Genomic DNA, 7,554 nt, shown 5'->3' on the forward strand with positions numbered 1-7,554 from the left:
ATTTGCGCATACATAGGCAGGGTTTTGTGTACATAAAATCAGTATGTCAGTGCGTGACATTGTCGAGTGTTTCTTCGTGTCCTGTTTTATCCGCGCTGGTGCAATTCCAAGGTGCAATAAAAATGCGTACGCACGTGATACATGTTACTTGTTATCATATTAACTATGTATAAATATTTTTTTATTGAGTCCAACTGCAGTTTTAATATACGTCTGTAAATAAAAAAATTTTTAAGCGTACGGTGCAGATACATTTATTACGAAGCCGAGTGATTCCGCCCATTATTGATTCGCGAAAAAAAAAAGAACATTAAGTGGGTTAGTTACACAGACCAGCTAGATCATATATACGCGAAAAAAATTTTTAAATGAGGCGTTGTTTATATTCGGCATAGTGGGGCTCGAAAGGCGGGAGTGAAGTCGCTATGACAGCTACAGTGGCGAAAGTGCATTGAAAATCGTATCGATCAGCAGGACAAAAAAAAACCGAACGCCCCCAACTACACACCCTGTTATTGCAGCGGCTGCGTAGAGGAGCATTCATTTATGCAATAGCCGCTTAAAACATCGCTCGCCCTCCGTAAATCAGTCACAACGACAGTAACTTATTTCACAACACACAGAAAACTTGCATCAAAAGAACTTCCGTGAGTTGCGCACCGTAAGATTGACTTTTCTTGCGCGCAAAACAACAACGCGCGCTATCCGCGCCCTGCAACCCGCCGGAAAGTTTCAGGTGACGCTGTGAGCCGCGCCGCCTGTCGGCGGCGACATGAAGTGCGTCACGCTCCGCCGCTCAGTGAGCGCACTATAAACTTCTAGAACACTGTAACTACGAGGGACGAACGGGTGCCGCCTTAAGGAGCTTCGCTCCTAAAAGACGGCAACACGAGACGAAGCTTCGGCACAGCGGCTGTAGCGTATCGTTCTTCATCTCGTACGCATTGTCTTTTTACGCTGATTTTACCATGATCAACCAGCTTGCCCAGTTTTGCACGCTAATGTACATACGTTCAATAACAATGCTTGTTTACCACTTATTCCCAAAATGCGTCTAAATCGAATACGAAACCAAAACTTTGTGGACCGCGCGAATTATTCTGTGGACCAGGCAACAAAATAAAGTTCGGCCGTAGTAGGTGCCTGGGTGCCTGCTGTGGCGTCTGTGGCTTCCCGTACCTTTAGCATTTTTCGAACTAACGCAAATCTGGCGAAAACGTGTCTTCAGGACGCTTGCATGAATCGCTGGACGAACTTACGCGGGTGTCATGTAAGGCTTCAGTAACAAGTGCGGTTGTGATATCTGTGGAACGTCAAGAACACGCATTGGACGCGTGCGAACCGCGCGAGAACTGTGCATCGACGGTCAGGTAGCCAAATTATGTGAACAAATTTGCGCCCCGCAGAGGTAATGTACGGCCCTTTGTTTTCTTTGTCATAATTGCCAAGAACCGACGCATGTTGCTTGCTTGTCAAAAATGGTGTGCGTATCGTTAGGTTGTGGTGTACAACATATTCGAGCGCCTTTGATCTGCGCGGGCAATCGAAAGTCACTTGCTATCGTTACGTCGTAACGCTAAACACTCCCTATTTTTAAGATGCGGCGTAGTGTTGAAACATCGAAAAGTGCGCAGTGAGTGCATTATACCACCACTAACATAGGAAGCCAGCTTAGAATATAATTACACGCCACACGGACAAATAACCAGAGAGACGCTCACATAGTACGTTGTCCGTGTGCCTTTTTAGTGCCATACACTGTCAACAAGGCCGAATCGCTACTCTTGTGGATGGATTGCTTACTACATGCATGTCATAGATGTTTTTTTTTTTTTAGCATGGCTTGCATTGACGTCACTGAAACCACCATGTTGGAGAACCAGCATGTGGAGACGCGACGTTTGCGATTTCGTATTAATGCTATCAAAACATCACATGCAGGTTCTTTAGTTATTCATGTACAGAGAGCTCCTGACACGTCGTTTTCACATTGAGGCAATTTGTCATCAAAACCACCATCGTGGAGTAATAGTACATTCAGAAGCTGTGTCCATGATGTTACGTGCAAGCTACCTACATGGGCACTTATTTGTCACCTGTACAACAGTTCTCTCAGTGATGACCTGTCAACTGCGCAGTTCTCGTGGGGCAGTCGGGACGCTTCCCTTCTGCCGACTGAGTGGAAAATTCTGATAGCAACTGATCAACTACTATGAAAAACATCTATGCACCTTTGCAGATGCGTTGTTTCATTGTCTGGTATGTGATTGCCACAGGTGGATCTCTGTTTAAATGTTCCCTGAGACGGTTTTGGTAATTTTGTCAGAAAGGCTTCGAGGCAGTAGGGCTAGGCACTCTTGATAGGTAACAGGTTAGGTAAGCACTCTCTTTAATATGGGTGGTTTATAACAGGGCCTTAAACATGCATGTCACAACAGATCGCAGTGTGCCGCCACACTGAATTTTCAGCCTGCCAGGTTTCAGGATGTTTTTTTTTTTTCTCCCCCTCTATGGATGTAGCATTTCAGACGTGGCATGTGTGACTGATCTGGTTTTCCTCTTTGTGCTTGCGCCATCGGAAATGTTGGAGAAAATGCGAGTGATTGGATGTGTAGTGGCATGCAGAGAGCAACGAGACGGTAACGAAGGATGCCCTCCACAACCTATGGTGTGCTGGCAGATGATCAAAGATGGAGCTTATCCATGACCAATCAGTGTAGAAGTTGAGGAGAAAGAAAAAGGACACTGTCGGAGTAAGGTACCCTTTAATTGCGAGCAGCTCCCTTGATGCAAAGCTCTTTGCTTAAATTAAGGTGCGAATAGCTTACTCTGGCTGTGGTCTGACCACTCACTTACAGTTCAAACGGGATTTAACAACTGGATTAGGTGCTGACTCCTGCTCTAGTTATTTAGTAATTCAGGAAGTTTGTAGAATCGAGCAAGGGATTTTTTGGTCCTTTGATATCTGAAATTAACGTAGCGACACCCAAAAGCTACAGTACCATTGCATTTGTTGCTAACCCAAGCCTGCACGTGGGAAAGGTCTGTGAGTGCGACCCAAATCGGTTGTCCATGAAATTGAAAGAAAGGAACAAAACAACACACATTGATGTTCTGAAGAGAACTGCGAATATACTTTTAAGTGAAACAACTCATGACATTTGCCTCTGTGTGTTTAACCAGCAGTAGACATGCGCATGTCTCGTTCTAAGATACTGGTTGTGCAAACATGGACACTAGAGAGAAGTCAAGGGAAGGTGTGGTGTATAAGGTTCCCTTTAGCTGCGGCTGCTTCTGCGTAGGACAGATGGGCTGCTGTGTTAACCAGAGATTATTGGAACATAAGAGATAGCTAATCGGAGGCTCAGCATCTAATCTATGTTTACATTGGCAAGAGTGTAAATGCACGCCGAATTTCGATGAATGCGCAGTTTTATACAGGCACACAAATGAATAAACACGTCTAATGGTTGAGGCATGGCATATCGATAATAGCGGCAGTGCATGCGTGAACTGTTAATTAACTTGCATAAAGAAGAAATCAAATTACTTAGGTTATCTCTTGCGTAGACCCCCAGACATGCCAAATTTAGAGGCATCGCTTATTGTCTGAGTGTGTGCAGATAAGTTTTCGTGCCTACACTCTAAGAAAAAATCAAGTATTTGGGGAGTATTTCTGCTACACAACAATAATCGTCATCTGGCTTGCGCGCATTTCCTTTCTTGAAAACCCGGCTCTCGTCACTTTCCTATCAAGAATGCTATGTCACGCTGATAACGCGCTCGCCGTTCGTGACCAGCAAGTGCCGGAGCCGCGGTGATAACGTGAGGAAAGTACGCGAGGTGGATGACGATTATTGTTGTGTAGCAGAAATACTCCCCAATTAGTCGATATTTTCTTAGAGTGTACTTTCTTTTCCGCCGCTGTGCACCTTTTCGGTTGTTAGGCGGTGTTTGTGGCTTCGCTGTTGTGCCCGGGTTTGCACGCCCAGTCTTTTAGTGTGAATACGTGCCGACTAGCTCAGCTTTCTGTTATTCTAACGCACTTCTCACAGCCCCCATGGGCTTTCATTGTGGCGATTGTTCCCAGTGTGCCCCAGCAAACTGCCCCAAGAGATGGGCAGCGTCCGTCACCTGGCTTCGAATGGGTACAGGAACCTAACGGTCTTCCTTATCATCCACTTCTTCTGACTGCTCTGGTGTGCTGTTGGTGGGCTGCACAATACCTTCATCATCCAAGGCCTCCATTGTGTCCTTGTTTTCATCAGCATCAGCGCAAGGACAGTCTTCAATGCTCAAGCTTGCAGCCACGTCGTACAGCTGGCGAAGCATTGGAGTGCACACTCGAAGAAATTAAAAACAAAGCAGTGCTTTTTTACTCGTTTATTTCAGGAAACTGTGTTAAATAGGGTTTAGTGGCCAAGTTAGTTTCATTTAATTGGGTCGATAATAACATTGAACCCCATTGGTAGCTGGCCGGGAATGGAATTTCTTCGTTCAGACGAGAACTTTGTAATATTTAACTTGAAAAGCCATTTCATATACATTTTATTCGCATTTCTTTCTCGTATGTCAACAAGGATGGAGGTTCATATTAAAGGCTTACAGCGCAGAAAAAACATGAACGAAGAATGATGGAAACAGATAAAGCCTTTAACATGAACCACCAACATGCCCAAGGAATTACGCTCTTGAGAATGGAGGGTAGAGGCCGTAAAGACACCTAGCCCTTTTACAGAGATGTTTCCCTTCACTGTCTTGTCCATTTAGTACTGGACCTTTGTGCCAGAACAGTACACAGAAAGCATGTGTGGACAAAATTAACCACAAGCCTGCGCAGTCCATTGTGCATAGTTTCGTATTATACTGCTTGCCAAGGTGCTCGAAGCTGTGTAGCCTTTCTTGCTGTTAACACCGTTTGTTGTGCTTTTCTTCCAGCATCGGGAAAAGCACGGACATCATCACTCTGCTATCTTTGCTATCATTGGGAAGATACGCCTGGGCAGGCTGCGTATCTGTGTTGTGAAGAGCGGCTTCACCTGTAAAGTATCTTGTAAAATAATCACCACAGATGCATCCCAGTCTGACAAGTCGTACGTGATGTATATTGGGTACTAGATTCAAAAGGAGCAAAAATCTGGCGAGTTGGTGTATGTTTAAATCTGGTGGCATTTTGAAAAAATTGCACCAATGCGCCCTGGTGTGCCATTTTGTTCAATCAATAAAGTGCCTGGTTACACTGGTGCGATTTCTCAAATATTGGTAAAACTGTTCAAGAGATTGCAGACCAGTGAAAAACCTACTGACCACAGCACTGTTGTCACTGTTGTCTGTGTGGTTCTTTCACTGGTCTCCAATTTTCGTGCTGCTTTGAATTACAAGTCTGTCATACTAGCCTAGCATAGCCGTAACGCTGTAACAGTGGCTTTAAGGGAATAAATTCACGCTAGAAACTAAGAAAATCAGACTAAGAAAAAGGAATAGACAACGTTCAGTGCTCTCTTTCAGCTGGTGCTTATTGCAGAGTAATTAACAATTGATAATGGATAACAGTCATGCTGCCTTAACCCCTCATTATACAGAAAGGAAAACCACGAATGAAGCACCGAGAGGTTCCTGGAATATTTATATTTAACCATCAACCTCATCCTTTCAGTTTTGGCAATGGGCGATAAAGCAAAACAGCGGGCAGCATTTTCTCAGCGGCTTACTGTGGTATAACCACTTGTCTAAATGTTTAGATTGTCACTGCTGTCCTGTCATGTTTGAACATGCATTTCATGATTTGTTAGTTTCACACATTTGCCCTTTTGGCTGCTGTTTGTAGCCTTTTGATAATCACACCTGTATGCATGCTTGTTGAATGTGCAGTGGTTGGAGTAATACTATACTTTGAAAAACAAGTAATAGTACTCGCCTGGTTTCGATAATGGATGCCATTCAGCAAACATTGTGTGGAAGTAATGGGAAGCCTTTATGTAAGCTGTACCTAGAGTTGCATTCTACCGTGTAGTGTGCACGTCTCAATCCCCACAACCGTCATTACAACATTGCAAGTTCACTTCATGCTATCTACAGTTTTTGAGAAATGAAAGACGACGTAGTTTAAATAATGAGTGTGGAAAGCAGCAATTGTGGATTTGCACCTTGTCCAGGCTCAAAGGCAAACCACACCAGTTTATTCTTGTTTGAGGGTCATTTTTCTTGAGGATCGGTTCACATTTTTACTATATTGAAATGTCAGATTCAGCTCCTATATTAAAGCCTCCAACAGTTGTTTCTCATCACATGTTTAAACCACTAAATCAGTGCTGGTAAAAGGATGTTGAGTGATGCGGTGTTTCGAGGAGGGACCATTGTGGTAATGGCAGTGGAGAGACGGAAGCTTTTGTTCAGAAAAAAAGAGCACTCCAGCCTCATTAAGTAGGTTTCGCATGTTTTAACAATTGTTTTTAAGGAATGTGCGCTCCTCCCGTTCTCCGACAAATAACGATGATGATGAGTCTACGCCAACGCGATGGCAGAAGTGAATGCCAATCTCGAAGGCCTTGCTTTCACAAGCAATTACGTCATACACGTCATGTTTGTGCAATGCAAATCTCAGAGGCTATGCTTTTGTCAATAGTAATGCCAATCTCGAAGGCCTTGCTTCGCGAGCAGTTACGTCATAGACGCCATCTTTGCAATTTGAATCTCGAAGGCCATGCTTTTGTTTGCATCAATTGAAAGATTGTTGCTTGCGCCTCTCATGCGGCTAATATTACGGTCAAACGAGGCCAAGCTGCGTGAAAATGCGCCATGGCCGCTCTCTTTGGTAGTCACTCGGTCGGTTCCGGGCGCACTTCGCGACGTATCACACGGGAACGGTCCGACAGTTACGACGTAACAGCGGGGTTCCCAATACATTGTATCCTATGGGAGCTATGCCGGGACCGGCGGAAAACGACGTAACAGCCGGGAAAACGCAGCATGGCAACTGTAGCTACGCATTCGTAGAAGAAGTGCTTGTTTATACCATACCTGTCAACATCACAGAAAATAAGCGGCTGCATACTATTGCTTCCTTCAAGATAAGACCTACTCTAGTTATGAATTGCTGCCTGAAGGGAGTAACTGAGCAATTACTAAAATGCAATTGATCGCGCATGCATCATTTTCCTTCCAATAGATAGTATGAATTCTTTCTGTGCGTCCTCGTAGAATGAATTCTTTCTGTGCATCCTCTGCAGCCCTTCAATTTCTCTGGATGTTCATAGCAGTTGTTCTTCAAGATCCGTGTTTGTGATCTGTGTGAGATTTTTCCTTGTTACTCTGTGAGAACACCAGCAACGCTGCATAAAACTCTATCCTCTGCAAAGAAGCTCTGTGTACCATAAATATGTTGCGCGCAAGATTTTATATACTCAGTAGCAGTTGGGTAAATATTGGGGGGGGGGGGGGGGTTGTCAGGGGGGTCCTCACCCCCTTGTGTTCAGGCAGAGGGGGACACACCTTGCAAGTGTCCCCCCCTTGAGATTTCGCTTTCTAGCACCATATTTGAATTGCTCGACTACT

The sequence above is a fragment of the Rhipicephalus sanguineus genome, chromosome 10 (genome assembly GCF_013339695.2).
Source record: "Rhipicephalus sanguineus isolate Rsan-2018 chromosome 10, BIME_Rsan_1.4, whole genome shotgun sequence".
In the NCBI taxonomy this organism is placed as follows: domain Eukaryota; kingdom Metazoa; phylum Arthropoda; class Arachnida; order Ixodida; family Ixodidae; genus Rhipicephalus; species Rhipicephalus sanguineus.